This window comes from Halichoerus grypus, chromosome 1, assembly GCF_964656455.1.
Source record: "Halichoerus grypus chromosome 1, mHalGry1.hap1.1, whole genome shotgun sequence".
In the NCBI taxonomy this organism is placed as follows: Eukaryota; Metazoa; Chordata; class Mammalia; order Carnivora; family Phocidae; genus Halichoerus; species Halichoerus grypus.
Window position 1 is genome coordinate 66,974,638 of NC_135712.1, and position 16,800 is coordinate 66,991,437.

The window sequence follows — 16,800 nt, forward strand, 5'->3', positions numbered from 1 at the left end:
CATCTCCTGACCACCCATCATGGCTTGTCATCCACAAACATTTCCGTGCTCTCCCTGAGTCTATTCCTGCATTTGGTTTATGCCACCTCTGGGGTTTGTAAGTTCCATAGATGCTTACTACTTGCCATGTAAATAACAATTGCTCACATTTGTGCCAAAGCTGCCTTTTGCCAGATCCTCGGTCTGATTTTGGGGACTTGCAGATCAAGTTCATATGTCACCTCAGCCACAGCGTTAATAAGGAGAGGACATTCACAATGGGGTTGGCCCCCACCTCATGATCTCCTTCCCGTCCTGGAGTCCTGGTAGACTTAGTCTCGCCTAGGAAAGACAATCCCTTCAAGAAGGAGCAACAGGCTACATGTCCAAGTTTTGCCGAGGTCAGACCCAAATGCCGTGCTGTTTCCAGCACCCTCACTATAACACCTGGCTGTTTGGCTGGTCTTTTTGTCCAAAGCAGCACATCAGTCCAAAGCCTTTAGGAGAATGTTTCCAATAGCTTCTTAGATTGGCTGGGCTATGTCAGGCCACTGGCAACTTCCGGTCATGACACGACTTTACTTATTTTTCCCTAAATGTATAGCCTTACACATCTGGGGTAAAGTGAAGCTGACACTGTTTGGGGCCACACACACCAGCTGACCCAACATTTCATCACTTGGAAGCTTCTGATGTCATCCACATTTTCTCAGAGACTCTGCCTTTGGCTGCCCCCATGTGAAAAAGTATCATTTCCTTCGGTTTCATTAGCCAGTCTCTGACTCATGCAGGACACAAAGGATTCCTGTCCCAGGATGACTTACTATGGTGTGGATCTGAAGGACCCAAGGAAGGTCTCCCTGTCTCCAGGGGTGTGGGATGCTGGGCGGGGCCGTGGTGAATGCAGTCCCACTTTCTCTGGAGAGTTTCAAGGCCAGGGCAGGGCTGAACATTCTAGCTAGCAGGGCTCTTCCCAGGGGCAGGGCAATGGCTCAAAGTATCAGAATTATTTTTATTGTGGTGAAATACACATAACACAAATTTACCATTCTAACCATTTTTAAGTCTGTAGTGGCATTAAGTACATTCACATTGCTACCACCACCACCATCCATCTCCAGAATTTTCTTCAACTTCTCTAACTGAAACTCTGTACTCACAAACTTTGACTCCTCATTTCCTCCTCTGTCAGAGCCCCTAGTCACTATCATTCTACTTTCTGTCTCCATGAATGTAACTACTCTAGGAACTTCATATTAGTGGAATCATACAGTATCTGTGCTTTTGTTACTGGCTTGTTTCACTCAGCATCATGTCCTCAAGATTCATCCATGCTGTGACATGTCTCACCAATTTTTTTTCTTAAGTAAGCTCTATGCCCAACATGGGGCTTGAACTCATGACCCAAGATCAAGAGTCACATGCTCTACCGACTGGGCCAGCCAGGTGCCCCCTCACCAAAATATTTTTTTTTTTTAAGATTTTATTTATTTATTTGACACAGAAAGAGATAGCGAGAGAGGGAACACAAGCAGGGGGAGTGGGAGAGGGAGAAGCAGGCTTCCCGCTGAGCAGGGAGCCCGATGCGGGGCTCGATCCCAGCACCCCGGGATCATGACCTGAGCCGAAGGCAGACGCTTAACGACTGAGCCACCCAGGTGCCCCTCACCAAAATATTTTTAAGGCATGCCAGCAGGTGGCACTTTGGGGGCATGGTGACATAAGAAGGGGCCCAATACCAGAGTGGCACCCATAAATATGCATATTAGCACACACATGGTTCTTGTGGGTCCATGTGTGCAAATGCACGTGTGCTTGCACACTCTCTGCCACGTGACCTCCACGAATCCCAGAGGGCTGTCCTCCTGCCCTTTGGGAGCTGTACTCAGACCTCCTTGTGCATTAGAGACGCGTGACGATCTGGTCAAAATGCCGGTCCCAGGCCCCACGGGGATTCCTACCGGGCCGGGTACAGCAGGTGATGCTGAGGCAGGGGACCGGGCACCAAACTTTGGGAGACATGCAGTCATGGGAACGGCTCCATGTGCGACAAAAGGAGGCCTTCACCTCAGCCCGAGCTCATGTGTAGTCAGGTGGTATTGGCTGGCTTCTTGTGAAAACCGACAGGCGAGGGCCCTGTCAGGAAATCATGGCACCATGTTTTGGAGAGCAGGCCTGCCCTATGACGGTCAGCTCTAACTTGCTACACCCATTCCAGGGGAGGCTCCCATTCTCTCTACTCAAGTAACCCCTGGACAGCGCATGCGGATGGCAAGGCAGGGTTCCGCGGGTTCCGCAGGGAGGGCAGACTAAGCAAGAAATTCCAGGGTGTCTGGGTGGAATGAGACAAGAACACCAAGGCTGTCACATAGGTAAAGCTTGACATGAGCCATAAGACAGGCACATCAGCCACTGGTTTTCTGAGCAGAGGGAGAGAGAGAGAGAGCACTTTTGGAGCAGGGACAGCTCCTCAGAAGAGGTGGCGCTGGAGATCAACAGAATCCTGACAGCAGATAGAGGAGAAGAGGCAGGAACTGAGGTGCGGCTTTGGGAGTCAGCCAGGATGCAGTGTGATGTGGATGGATGGAAAGACTCTGAGTCAGAGTTCTGGGTACAATTCCAAGTGCTTTGTATTTAGCCACGTGACTGTGGCAAGTCACCAGGCCCTGCAGGCTGTTTTTCCTAACGTCGGGAGCATGGCTGGAATGATGGGAGAGGAGGTTGGGACCATGCTATGGAAGACCTTAGGTGCATTTAATTCAGGGAGAAGCTGGGAGCCATTCCATGTTCTAGAGCAGAGACTCACACTTCTCTTTTTGTAGCCATGGGCTTGGCAGGGGTGGGGGGAGTAGGGGTGGGGTGGGAAAGGTATCCCTCTTGACCAGTGCCCTCCTGTGAGATTGGCCTGGTTAGCCTAGCACCTCCCATCTCTCCTTCATTTCCCACTTTGGGGATTCCCTCCAATGAGTGCATAATCCCTGGAAGAGGGTTTTCTCTGGCTTCTGGGAGGACTTACAGCCCCCTCCCTGCACCCGTTCACAAAATCATGAAATGTGAACTCTAAATAATTTATAAACATGTTAAATAAGACCGCTTCTAGCCTTGATCCCCGGGGAGCTCGCTGTTAATACTTCTCTCATTTAACATCAGCCTGAGCCAGACATCATTAGGAAGGGAAATCTCCTCTCTCTCTTTTAAAAATCATGTAGCTTAAATGGTTTGGGATTATTTGCTGCTTTGAATCATTCTTACCACTGCTCCCTCCCATTACGGGGATAATTAAGAATTGACTATGGTTGGCAAAAAGCATTCGACAGCCAACTTTTCATTTGGTTTTTCAAGTGCCCCCACCATCTCTGCCCGCCCCCCTAGTTCTCCTTTTCTTGTCCCTGAGGCTTGCAGCCCCAATCCCCTGTGCTCCCCCCACTCAGGTCTGCTGCCTGTAAACACACTTGGGGCCCCATGGAAACCACACACTGAATGGAGGGAAAGCAGGGAGGCCATTCACTTGCCTCTTATTCCACTGCCCCATTTCCTCCAGGCACCTTGCCTGGTGTCCCTTGGGCCTGGAGCCAGAGTGTGTTTGTTCGGCTGCCCTGGTCACCCAGGAATGGGGTGGGCTCAGATCCCAGGCCTGTCCCGCAGCTGGTCATTCCTTCTTTCAAGAGTCACTCTCTCGGATGGGCTATGGCAGGATTAGAGGCTTCAGGAGGAAGAGCAGGCCTCTGGTCACAGAAGACACCAGGTGACCTCTGAGACCAGCCAGTCAGGGTGCTGTGGGCTGAAGTGCCACCTGTCTCCGTCTCCCCCACCACAGAGCCTCCCAATGTCCTGCTGATCAGCCCACCTAACCCTTTGAGGGCAGCCCCAGGACTGGGGTGATCTCTATTTCCCCATCCCCGACCAGAACCACATCTCAGTCACCGCATGGGTTTTCTTTCTCTTTCTAGCTCATTGTCACTGATTTCTAGTATTCTAAATTCTTTATGCAGTCTCACTTTAATCTTTCCTGCTGTAGGTTCAATGAATTATGGGTTGTTCTGGGTTCAGGAAGCTGAGGCCCTACCTCTTTCGTATAATAAATCATCATGGAAACAAAAACAAACCATAAAGACACACATGTAGTCAAGCTGCCTTGTCGGGGAGACTGAGATTGGAATGCAGAGAAGCTTCTGGAGTGGTTGCCAGTGTTCTTTTTCTGCACCTGGGCAGTGGTGTGAGGCACAGGCCCATCACTAAGACACCTATGTTGTGGTTTTCTGTATTTATTTTATTATATCTCAAAGTTAAAAGGAAAAAATAAATCATCCTAGTGTTAAAAATAGTCAGTCATTTGAGTCATTCTTCAGGCCCCCCTCCCTATGAGCTTTTCTTTGGGGTGAAAAACCCCAACTTGGTTAGCATCCCCCCCAAGGTTCAGACCCCCCCCACACACACCAGATGGTTAGCCAAATCCTGTGACATGTGTCTCAGGGGAACCTTTCAGGCGAGGTGCTGCTGGCCCACTGAAAAGAACAGAGAGCAGGCACTTCCTCAAACTTCCAGAACAGGTTGTACGACTGTTTTGTGCTGGTTCACTAATCAACATGGAGAGATAGGATGTGGCCTGAGACTGCCTTTTCTGGCAACCTGGTAGTGAGGTGTGAAGGGGGCCCATAGCCCTCACTTACCCTTAAATGTTGGAAGTACTCAAGCTGACCAAAAAGAACCTAAGACTCAGGCAGTTCATCTCAGCCCAGCATCTAGTAACTGCTCAATAACTGGTGGCTATTATGATTCCGAATCCCATTACCGCCCTGTGAAGAAGGGGAGGGGGTGGCGGGAACGTGGTACATGAAGGGAAAAGAGAAAGGAGGACAAAGAAGCAAGGGCAGGTCACCCTCAGGGTTTGGCCCTAGAAAGACATTAACTCAGCAGCCTCCTAAGCGGTCCTGCTATGAAGAGGGGTAAATCAATAAATGGCTGGCAGGGCAGATAGAAGCCACCCTTACCATCCTGCAGTGCTCTGCTTCAGACGGTTTGCCTGTAATTCTCCAACTAACCTCCCCCCCTCCCTTCTCATTGGCTGCCTCCCCCTAAGTGGCCCCCATAGATTCATTCACATAGGGTCATCCTCCAGGTATCGGAAGCTACAAATGTTGGTCCAAGGGCTCAGAGGGGGCGCTCCTCTCTGGTCTGCCTGCCCAACCTCCCCACACCCACAGCGAAGGAAGATGCCCGGCAAAGTGCTTGGAGAGCCTCCCCCCGTCCCCCCGTCGTGGCCAGGGGACAGGCTCATTGTTCGGAGGGTGTCTGGGTTTGCCACTAAAGTCCTCTTTATCAGTTGTCAGGTGGGACTGCCAATCTGTCCATGTCTCTTTATTATTTTTTAAGATCTTATTTATTTGTTTGAGAGAGAGAGAAAGAGAGAGCACAAGTGGGGGGAGGGGCAGAGGCAGTGGGAGAGGGAGAAGCAGGCTCCCCGCTGAGCAGGGAGCCCGGATGTGGGGCTCAATCCCAGGACCCTGAGATCATGACCTGAGCTGAAGGCAGACACTTAACCGATTGAGCCACCCAGGCACCCCTTGTCCATGTCTCTTTATGTCCATCTGTGGATGGACATAAAGACGGTTTGGGCCCGTCTTCATCTCTTTGCTCTTTCCCTCTCTGACACTCTTGGGTTCCCCCGCTCCAACCAAGCACACTTGGGGCCCAAAAGCCATGGTAGAATTCTGAAGGCATCCTAAATGTTTTTCTTTAAAAATAATGACAAAGGAAGCTGCAGAGGAGGAACAAGGAAGGGAGACTTCATTCTAAATTTGCTCAACACAGGAGATTCCCCAGGGACAAGACTGAAAATGTGAAGGCCTAGAAGAAACACGTAAGGGGAAAAAAATAATCCCCCCCCCCATTTGGTCCCAAGGACTTCTTTGAAACAGATCATTTCAAATATATTTCTGGATTCTAAAACTTTTTCAGAATGAATAAAGTGTTGAGGATGGAGTGTTTTTATGTTTCCAAACCGTTTCTAAAAATTATGCAGTAAGATTTTATGTTAAATGAACTACACCAATCTTTTCATCTGGATATAATGATGCACCTTGTTTGACATTCCTTTCTAAATGACCTCCAGAAAAATCAATTGTTCCTGGGAATCCAAATGCATTTCCACTTATAAGTACAGAGGAAAGTGAAATAAATTGCTTGAATCAAGTATGGGAAAAATTTTGTCCTCAGCAGCTCAAATTGTTGTGAAAGCCCTGGGTCCAAGATTCAGAGGCAGATCCGTGGGCAGGTGGGAAGAGAATGACCACAGCACCCGACTGAGCCACGAAAACATGCCTCAGCTGCCCGGTGCTGCAGACAGTGGGCATCACTGGGAGGCCTGGGTCTAGGGAAAGCTGGGGGGGTCCCAAGCAAACCCCCCAACATGCTCCAATCTGCCCCCAACTCTCTTACTGCATGTGACAGACATGGAGCCATACTTGGAAAAACATGGTGCAGATCAAGAGATAAATAAACAGGTGAAAAAGGAGAGCTGCTTATCTCAATCTAGGCAAATCTTCAGTTTTCAGGACTCTGGGAAGACCATAAAAATGCAGTGCTGGAAAAATCAAGAATGACTCAAGGTGAGGGCTCAGAGAATCAGGCTGCTTAGAGAAAGTTCTGTGGAGCAAATTGTGTCCAGTGAGATTGGAAGGTCTCCCTCTTCTTTCTTTCCACAATTCCCTTCCTGAAAATAAGTGCTTTTCTGTTCCTCCCAGCAGCAAGTCCAGAAAACATAATACTGTCCTTTGTCTTGTTCTAAGTGTATTGTGGATGGAGTCTTCTGTTCAAGGTTTTACTACTTCTTAAAAAAACGATCATAAGAGAAGAGATGCCAGGCTTCTGAAAGGGCGGGTGCTTTTACCACAGGAAACTTAGAATTATTAGCAAGGATAGACTGTAGGAATTTGACATACCCAACAAGCTAATTTTATTTTTTAAAAAAAATCAATTATCTACAACCATTTTGATGTTCAAAACAAAGGAGCATCCGATTTTGTGTAAATCAGCAAAAGAAAGTTTTATATGTATGTTCATTTTCTATTCTTTGAAAAAACATACCATCTCTTTTGCCTGTGCCTCCCAAATTTCTGAGAATATTTACATCCAAAATAAGACTCTCCTGGTGCTCCCCAGAAAGCAGAAGGAGAGGCCGGATGGGGCACTGGGAGGTGAGGCTGACTCCGGACAAAGTGGGTGTCTGTGTGTGTCGGTCCTCTCCCCCACTCCCCGCCCCACCCCTCCCCTGCAAACGGTGGACAGAAGGGACACAAGGGACACACACACACACACACACACACACACACACACACACACACACATAGGGGCATCCACTCAGCCAGGAAAACACTCTCAGCCGAGGTTAACCCCCATAACCCTGCATTCGCTCTGCCCTCTTCAAAAGAGATTTGGAATTCCTTCCCCAACTTTGCTGCACTTTCCATGAGAATGGGGATGTTTCTGCATAAAACATGAGTGTGGGAGGGCAGGAGCTGCAGGCCTGGGGGAGCCTGGGGGAGCTGGGGGGAGTGGGCAGGGAGAACAGAGCAGTGGGGGGAGGGAAGGGAGGCTGTTTTCTCAGGCTGCATTTCTTGCAGGCTCCTTGGAGACCAGAGAAAGGCCGGGAAAGGTCTCAGCTGGGGCCCGGCCGCTCACAGAACCACTGCAAAGTGGGATGCTGAGCGTGACCCGATGGAGCCCCACCAGCGGGGGTTTGAGGACCTCCAGGAAACTGATGCCATCTGTCTGCACCAAGGAAGAAGAGAGGCTTTGGGCCAGGGGAAAGGCCTGCAGGGGGAGGGAGGAAGCCCGTGTTAAACGCTGTGGACGGCGGCATGGCCCTCCTGCTAGACCGATGGTTCACAGAGGGAGGGGACAAAGGTTCTATTTCTTTTGGTTTCATCACAGAATCCAGTGTAGCGCCAGACCTTTCCCGTGCTGTTTTGTGAATGACTGCAGGTGGCCAGACAGGATTCCTAAGCTGTTATCAGCACCCCGGCGAGGAGAATTTAGGGGTCTGCAAGAGGTCTTCTCACCGGCAAACTGGTTATTAGTATTGCTTGAATTAATTTGGCAACGGGCTAAATGCCAGCAGCAGGAGAGAGATGTTAGGGCATTCTGCTCCTCCGGGGAGAGAGGCGTTATTGAAGTCACTGGGGCAGGCCTGTGTGCCCCGCCGTGCGGGGGGGCGCATAGGAAAGGATCCGAGCGGGGCATCCTGCAAGGGGGCAGCCCGCGGTGGCCGTTCTCAGGGCGGTGGCCCACACTGCAGACGCCCTGTTATTGTTCGCTAGACTACGGCTCACCTCTGCAGGCTCCTCCCTAAAGACACTGGGATGGAAACCACCTTAAGCCCTTTCTGGAAAAAAAGGTAGGGTATGAATAGTGGGCTTTGTTTCGATTTGATTTGGGTTTGTTTTTTGTTTTTGTTTTTTCGTAATTTTGAGAATTTAAGGACACCCTCAGGATGACTGGCCGTGCTCCAGAATGTGGCTACGGGATTTTTGCAAGTCACTAGTTATTGCAAGGTGGGAAATGATGAGCTCAGCGATAGAACTGCAGTTGGAGAAGGGCCCAGTGCTCCGGAACTGTTGGGTCCTCAAACGCGAACTGCCTCAGCATCACCTGGAGGGCATGGCCAACACAGATTCCTGGTCCCCAACCCCACCTTTCTGACTCAGTGGTCTGGGGGGAGGCCTGAGCATCTGCGTTCCTACCAAGCACTCAGGTGCTGCTGCTGCTGCTGGTCTGAGGACCAAACGATGAGGACCCCTGTGCTATCTAGAACACCCCTTTATTTTATATGTAAGGGACAAGCCTCGGGGCTTTAATGGTAGAACCAGGTACTAACAGCCCCTTTCCCAGAGCCCTTCCCCCCCGTGGAACAGGAGAACGTGAAGGTGAGCTGAAGGAGAGGAAAAACACCAGACACAGTTAAAATCTAACACGCCCCCTCTCTATCCTCCGTGTGTTCAGGTAGGCCCTACAGAAACAGCAGCCACGTGGGTCCCACAGGAGGGTCCGAATGGGCAAGTGGGGTGGAAGGGATGGTCCCAAAGCTGGACAGGCAGACCACAGCAGGGGGAAGAAAGGCAGGCAGGGAGCAAACAGATTGTGAAGAGCAATTAACTGAGAGCAGAGAATCAAGGGGCACCGAGGAAACTTCTGCCAGCCCTGGGGGGCAGAGATTAACAAGCCCCTTGGCAGTTTGGGAACAGCTCCACCGCATCTAGCTGGGACTTGACCCCGCATCTCAGTTATCTCCCTAAAAGCCTTGGGGTGTGGCCTGGAAAGCTCTGCTGGGAGAAGAGCCAAAAACCCAATTAATCTGGACCTCAAGTGGGCTCCCACAGTTGTGTGCGGGCCACCACGTCTCAGTCAGCCTCCAGCCTGCCCTTGGCTGTGAGCTCCGGGAAGCCAGAGATGGGGTCACCTGGTGCAGGGCTGGCAAACGCTGCATAAAAGTTGGATAAAGAAATGGACGCCCTGATGAATGTAGCCTCCTGCTCCCAGAGAGGTGGGCTCTGCCCTCAGTCTCGTTCCTCAGGAGGAATCACATCTGCTTAAGCTTTCAGCGTCACTCCCAGCCTGGGGCTGGCCAGCAGCGTTCCTGTTGCTCACTGGCACGGATGGCATGGGCAGAAGCCCCTTCCGCATGCCCCCTCCACATCTCTCTCTCCTTGCTCCCCATGGGGAAAAAATCTTTTTTGCCTCTGACCAGCACACAGCACACGTTCTGACAGAGTCTGACAGAGTCTGGCCACTACTCGGGGGACTGGCTGGGAATCTGTGACCCTCTCAGAAGCTTCTCGTGACTGCGCATCCAGTTCCCAGGCTCAGAGCCCTGCCGTTTCCCAGTGTTTCGCAGCGGCCACGCAGAGGCAGCGGGTGGGCCAGAGGGGGCTGTGTTAGGGCTGCTACTCATGTTGCCAGGCCTCACTGGTATGGAGAAGGGTCCCACGTGCCGAGCTGCACCGTGACTTTCCCCTGTAAGCTGACCCTGAAATGGCCCACCAAGACCCCAGGCGGGCGTCCTGGTTTGTGCCGCGTCTCGCATACATATGCGTGTGCCCTCTGTGGGAGCAACAAGGGCCTCTGTCCTTCTGAGTGACTTCTCTGTCCCTGTTCTACAGTGGATGAGTTTCATGGAACTCCTGGAAATGTCACACAGCCAGGCCTGGCTCTGCTCGCGAGCCTTGTGTTCCTCTAAGATCAGCCAGCTCAGAACAACAGAATAGTAGGTGAGTACCCAGCTCTGTCTTAGGACCACGACACCGCAAAGCTCAGAGCATGACCACAACACTATAGGTTCAAAAGCTGCAGGTCACAGAGGTCTTTATTGCCCCCAAACTCCCCATATAATCAGATTTCTCTCCCCTTATCCTAGGCCCATCAAGCTTTTCAGAGAAAACTGGCTCGCTGAGGGAGATGGGGCCAGGAAAATGGAAGGTCAAAGGCTCCCAGAGAGTTGCTGGGGAAAACAGTCCATGTAGTTGGGTGGAGAGCGTGGAGACTCAGGCACAAGGACGATGAGCTGTGGCTCATCTGGGGTGACTAGAGATGCCAGGCGGCACGTGCAGCCACCCCGCACCCCTGCAGTGTCGATGCCATTCGTTTGGAGCCTGTAAACCTACCCACCAGAATCAAGCATCATTAGGAGACATAATCTGCTGCAAATGGATCACACGAGGCATTTCAAAGCCCAGCAGGCGCATTAGGCGATGATTTGCTGGTTGGTGCCACCTGAAGCACTTCTCTGCTCTATCCACAAATTAGAATTTGGCCATAATTTCTCTGCAACATGGGGCTTTCTGTAAGTCCCTCCTCTGTGCTGGGGGCGAGAGAGTCTACCTTCCAGCTGAAGACAAGTTTCAGCAGAGTATATGGGAGGCATAGAGAAAAAGGGCTGGCACCTTGGTTACTCAAGGAGGAAGGAAGGACACTCCTTAGCCAACTTCTCTACCTGCCCCCCAAAGTCACTGTCAGCAAAAAGGTCCAAGGGTTTTTCACACACACACACACACACACACACACACACCATGCTGTCTCCCACCCACATTATAGGTTCTGAAATATCTCCTCCTTCAGGAAGTCCTCCTGGATTGATAAAGAGCAAGACCACCATGACCCCACAGAGACTCTGATAAACAAGAAACTCAAGAGCTTTCTTCTCCCCTTGTCTGTTCTTCCTCAGAAATAATTTGCCTAGAAGGATGAAACAATCCAAACAAGGCACAGAATCCTTTCAATTGGTTTATTTTTTTATTGGTACATAATAGGATGTCCACCTCACTCTGCAAGTTTCCCAAGGCAGGGCTCGCCTCCACATCATTCATTCAGTACAGGATCCAGAAAGCTGCAAGCAAGTGCGTGTGCGTATACATGTGCCCGTGTGTGTGCATTCATACTTGCCCTGGGGACTGAACCCATCCTGGCTTCCACGCCACTTTTGGCTTTTGGGCAAATGTCAGGAAGAAATGGTGATACCCTGCAATGGGATTTTCTTTCCCAGACTTCATCCCCCACAAAGGGAAGGCCCTACCCAGGCCCCTGTGAGCCTCACCACAATGTTTCCACTAGGAAGATCTGGAAGTTGGTGGAGACAGGGGAGGGCTAGAAGTGATTCTCAGGCCAGATTGGGTGGGAATGTAAGCAAGATCACTCCAAGCCCAGAGCCCAGGTGTCTGCATTCCCAGGCCAGAGATGGCTACACTTCACTTGGCCACACTGGACCCACACCCATGAGGCCAAAGGAGAGAGCATATCAGGAGCAGCATTAACCTGAACCAGCAATTCTCAATGGGTATAATTTTGTCCCTGGGGCAACATTTGATAATGTCTGGAGATATTTTTGGTTGTCACAAATGAGGGTGCTCCTGGTGGGTAGAACCCAAGGGGATGCTGCTAAACATCTTAAAAGGCATAAGACTGTCCCCCCACCCCACCAAGAATTATCCAGCCCCAAAAGTCAATGGCACCACCATTGAGAAAACCCACCCTAACCACACACTGCTGCCCCCGCCACATGCCATGATTTGGGAATCATAAGATCAGAATTCTCAAATGAGTCAGAATCACAGTTCTCCAGCTATGCCTTGGATTTCAGACAGGCCCCAAAGGATTGGGGTATAATGGGACATGGGGTACAGAGTCATCCCCCCACGATCTCCAGAAAGTTGGAGAAGTTCCCCAAAGGGACCTCAGAAGTCATCGTGTCCGAACACATTCACTGTGTGAAACTCATGCAGATATAAGCAAAGACTGTGCAATCCCAAGGGAGCAGAAATCATGACCACTGACACATGTGGAATGCTAGAAAGTGGGCATTTGACTGTGGAGTCCAAAGAGACAGCTGAGGGCCTATGTAGGAATATAAGAAATATGACTTCATGCAGCATGCGGTGGCCTCCCAGACCTCCTTATTCCCAGAGGCGGTCCACGCTGAAAACATATCCGTAACCAGCAAGAACCACGCTTTAGAGGGGTAGACAGGGAACGGAGCTCTAACAGAGAGCCCCCGGGCCCCAAGCCCCTGCATCTCCCCAGCCTCGCCGTGTCTCATTTGGCACATTCGAGGTGGAGACCTGCCCCCGTCCCAGTGCTCAGTGCTGGTAGTGCCGGCAGCGACCTAGCCCTCAGCAGCCCAGCGTCCAGGGAGCAAGGGGAAGAACTGAAGGGCCCTCTCCCCTGGCCCCAGGGTGGCGGTGTCGCGGTGGGAGGAGACAATGAGCCACGGGGCAGAAAAGAAGAGGGGAACCTCACTCAGCCCTTCAACCAGCAGGGGTTGGGCAGCAAGAGCACAAGTTGGCCCCAAAGCCTGAAACACCTGTGAGGAGCAGGCTTTTGGGGGTGGCCATTCCTCCACACACCCTTAGACACATCTGTACCCAACCAGGAGAGGGAATCCGTGAGACAGACTTCTCCTTCCAGGGTTCCCTTAGTCCTTTGAAAAACACTTGCGGCCCCAGGTGCATCACCTCCTTACCCCGGGTTGGCCCTGCTCCCTAGATTTTCCACCCCACCCAGCTGGCATGAGGTGAGGCAAATTCATGTCTAGTCTCTGAAAATAAAGCTGCAGAGCTAGCCACTGTGACTCATGTGGGCATGGCCGGTGAACATGAAAAGGGACATCTGTCCAAGTACTCACCACTAGCAGCTCAGCCGTGGACGCCCAAGAGCCAAACACGGCATAGGCAGGAGAAGCAATCCTGGCGAAGCCAGCACCATGAGCCCGGCAGCAAGCCCAGGCGAGCAGCCACGCACCTGCTCCTCACCCCCAGCTCTAGCACTCAGGCCCCTAGCCCCAGCCTGGGGGCAGACCCAGTGTCACAGGCAAGCCCAGCTGCCAGGTCTCGGAAAGGGGCTGGGGGCTTCCTTGGGATGATGAAGGACCAGGGCTTGAGTCCCTGCTAGTGTTTCTCCGGCCAGGGGACCAAGGCTGCTGCCACTGCTCTCAGAAACATTTGCTGGTAAAAGCAACCCGAGCTTCTGCGCTCAGGTTAGCAAGACAACATCTCGGTCCTGCCTGGGGGCTCCGGCAGTCCGGTCTGGCCACAGGGAAAGCAGGACACAACGCCGCAGCGCGCCTGAGTGGCTCCGATTGTCCCTCGCACTGCTGAGCCTGCTCCCAGCACCAGACAAAAGCGCTGGAAACAGCTCGCCGCCCCAGCCGGTGACACACCAATCGCCAGCTCCCAGGCTGTCCTCCCGGCCACCCCACCGAGGGCAGGCTCTGTCTCCCGAGTTTCTTCAAAGGCGCCGAAGGATGGCTTAGAATGATTTATCCTCATGGAGTAGACTGCTCATTCCAGAAATACTCCAACTTTGGCTGGACCAGAGAGCAGTGGTGCAATGCTTACGGGGACAGAGAAAGAGAGACCTGCGAGAGTTTGTGTGTGTGTGTGTGTGTGTGTGTGTCTGCGCTCGTGTGCATGTCTGTGTGGGGGTGTGCATGTGAGCAGGAGTGTGAGAGGCAGTGTGTGTGCATCTTCCTGGGGTGTCTGTCCCTCTCTCTCCTCCTGGGTTTTGAGCCCGAGGGTGTTGGGCGGGGGGATGGGTGGTGAGAGACAGATTCCAGAACAGGCAGGAGACACCATCCCCCTTCCCGCCCCGCAGGGTGATAATGCCACCCCTCCAGCTCCTGCCGCCTCCACAGCTGCTGCTGTCAGCAGTCAGCTTCCTCTGCCGCACACTCTCGGGGAACAACTTCGGAGGAAGCAGTGTTTCACAAAAGTCAGCGGCACCATCTCTCCTGTTTCCAGCCCAGGTCCTTTGCTGTCCCCATTTTGGTCATTGGCCTCCATGCTCCCATCCCAAGGCCCATGCTCCCGAAGATGGAGAGCCTAGAAACCTCCCCCATCTGCTCCCATCACAGAGCCACGTCCCTCTTCTCTACCCTCCCGGGGGGTCCTGGGCTAGGGAAGAAGGAGAAGCCAGCCACCGTGGAACCTCCTCTCAGGGAAAACGAGGAAGCCGGTAACCGGATGGAGGAACTGAAAGAGGATGAGTGCTTTGGAGAAACACCACCAGTGTGCTACCCCAGACCTAAAGGTCATGAGCTTGACCGTGCAAGCTGACCACCTAGGCAGCTTGGTCTTGTGGGTAACTGCTTAGGCTCAGGAGTTAGGCACAACTAGGACTTTAAAACTTATTAATTGTGGGATCTTGAGCAAACCAAATCTCTGACCTTCGGTGTCCCTGCATGAAAACTGGGAATGTTAAAATCTACTTTATGGAACTGTTGTGAGGAGTCAATGAGATAATATATATAAGGTGCTTTCCCCATGCCTGGCCCGTATCAGGCCCTCGGGAATGCCTGGCCCCTGGTTGTCTTCATCCGTGGAATCCTGAGAGGGTTGTGGTGCCTCCGACAGTGGGAGGGTCTCCAGGTGGGCTGATGGGAGAAGGGCTGGGCTCTAAGACACCAAGAGAGGCGTGTAGAAGGCGCAGAGCCAGAGTGTGGGTCTGGAGAGGAGAGGCTCAAGGGCGGAGTGTTGGAAAAGTGAGCCCAGCAGAGGAGGCAGAACAGAAAACGGAGCAACCATGCTAGAGAACAGGACCCATAGGAATCACAGGAGAGAAATGGCACAGTCGGTGGTGGTGGTGGTGGTGGAGAGAGCTGCCTGCCCAGAATGAATGTTAGTCTGGGGTTTTCTGGAAAAGAATCCAGAGACTGAGGCATAGAGTGGCTGGATCAGCACCCGTAATCAGAAGCCAAAATGGACAGGGGTGCTTGGCTGGCTCAGTTAGAGCATGGGACTCTTGATCTTAGTGTTGTGAGTTTGAGCCACACGTTGGGTGTAGAGATGACTTAAATAAATAAATCTTTAAAAAGAAGAAGAAGCCAAAATTGACAAACTGAAGCCTAATAGAAGAGAGCCAACTTTACCAGATTCTCCCAGAAAACCCTCAATAATCACCAATGCCCACAGGGATGATATGGGGAGCCACCACCAAAGGATCTGGGCCTGGAGACAGCTCCACTGCTGAGGAGGCTATAATCAGGGGTTGGCCATGGAGGTCTTACTTCACACCTGACATGGGCTTGCCTAGGCTATACATGATTTACATCCTGAAGACCCTGCTGGTAGAGGAAAAGCTAAGACAGCATGGCACCCCAGCTCAAGAGGTAGGCCTGACCCTGTTGGACAGGGAGGGGGAAAGGAGAGCACTTCTAGGCCATGAATGCTCAGGCCAACACCTCAAAAGAGGCAGCCCGGTATCATGGAGCAGTGGGGGAACCAAGGAGTTTGGGCTCCAGTCCCCATTCTGCCAGCAACTGGCCAGGGTACTGGCCTTCTCTGGCCCTCTGTATCTTCCTCTTTGAAATGAGACCGGATCTGTGGCCTTCAAACTTTGTTTTCAGCAGCAGAACCCATTCTTCAAATGAAAACTTACCTAGAACATCTTTATCTAAATCAGATAGATGCAGAGTTACACCGGTGGGCAGGGGGCTGGGCCCTGGATGCTCCGCCTCTCTCAGCAACTCTCAGGGTAGCTCGGAGAAACCCCAGGGCTCCCAGAACACAGCACGAAACTACAGTACTAGCTGTCTCTGCAGTCCTTTCACCTCTCTGACACCAAGGCTTTTTATTCGCAGGGGAAGTTAAGTAGCTACCAGCTAGGATGGGCACCAGCTCGAGGGCCCAGCGTGAGAGGGTCCCAAGAAAGGGAGCAGGCTACCCCCTTAGGAGCACCTGCTGGGGCAGGCCCCGCGGGAGAGGCTGCTGAAGGTGGGAGCTGTGACTACAGATGGCAGAGGGGGGGCCAGCCGGTTCCAGGCTCCAGGGTGACAAATGTACTACACAGAGAGGCCAGATGGATGCCCCTGCCTTTGGCACTGTGGCTCCTCCAGGAAACACTGGGCCGCTTTTCATACCCTGGACTGCTGCGGGCTCCCGCTCTCCCCAACTCAGCCAAATCATAAATCTAGCCTGCCAGGGGAGCTGGCTGCCCTGACCCCGGCCCTGTGCTGCCCACCCCCCCCCCCCGCGTCTTGGCCTCGCCTCATGCCAAGATGGAGATCCAGACACAAGCAGCAGCAGGAGGGACCGTGGGTGGAGCTGGGCCACATGGACTGAAGGTCCTGTCGTGGCTTGGCTTCCCAGAGTTCCTTCATCCAGAGTTTTATCTTTTTGCCTCTCAAATCACTGCCTCAGGCTTTTACCTCGCCCCCCTCACACCAGCCTCCTTGGTGAAGAGTTTCAAGTCTGACAGAAATCGGGGAGTTCCACGACACCTCGAAGCCCGAGTCTGCCATCTCCCTTCCCCGAGCCCCGCAGGGGCTGTTCTCACCCA

General features: G+C 52.3%; 1 protein-coding gene across 3 annotated transcripts in view; it reads right to left on the minus strand.

Annotated features, from left to right (window-relative positions):
- Positions 1–16,800, minus strand: part of SEMA5B (semaphorin 5B) — a 117,803-nt gene that overhangs the window by 68,814 nt on the left and 32,189 nt on the right. Inside the window, exon 1 of one of the 3 annotated variants that reach the window (XM_036107385.2) lies at positions 13,151–13,721. The exons of the other annotated variants lie outside the window; for them this stretch is intronic. The gene's annotated coding sequence lies outside the window, so the exon portion shown is untranslated. Of the gene's footprint in view, positions 1–13,150; positions 13,722–16,800 lie in introns of those variants that run through there. 3 annotated transcript variants of the gene reach the window in all.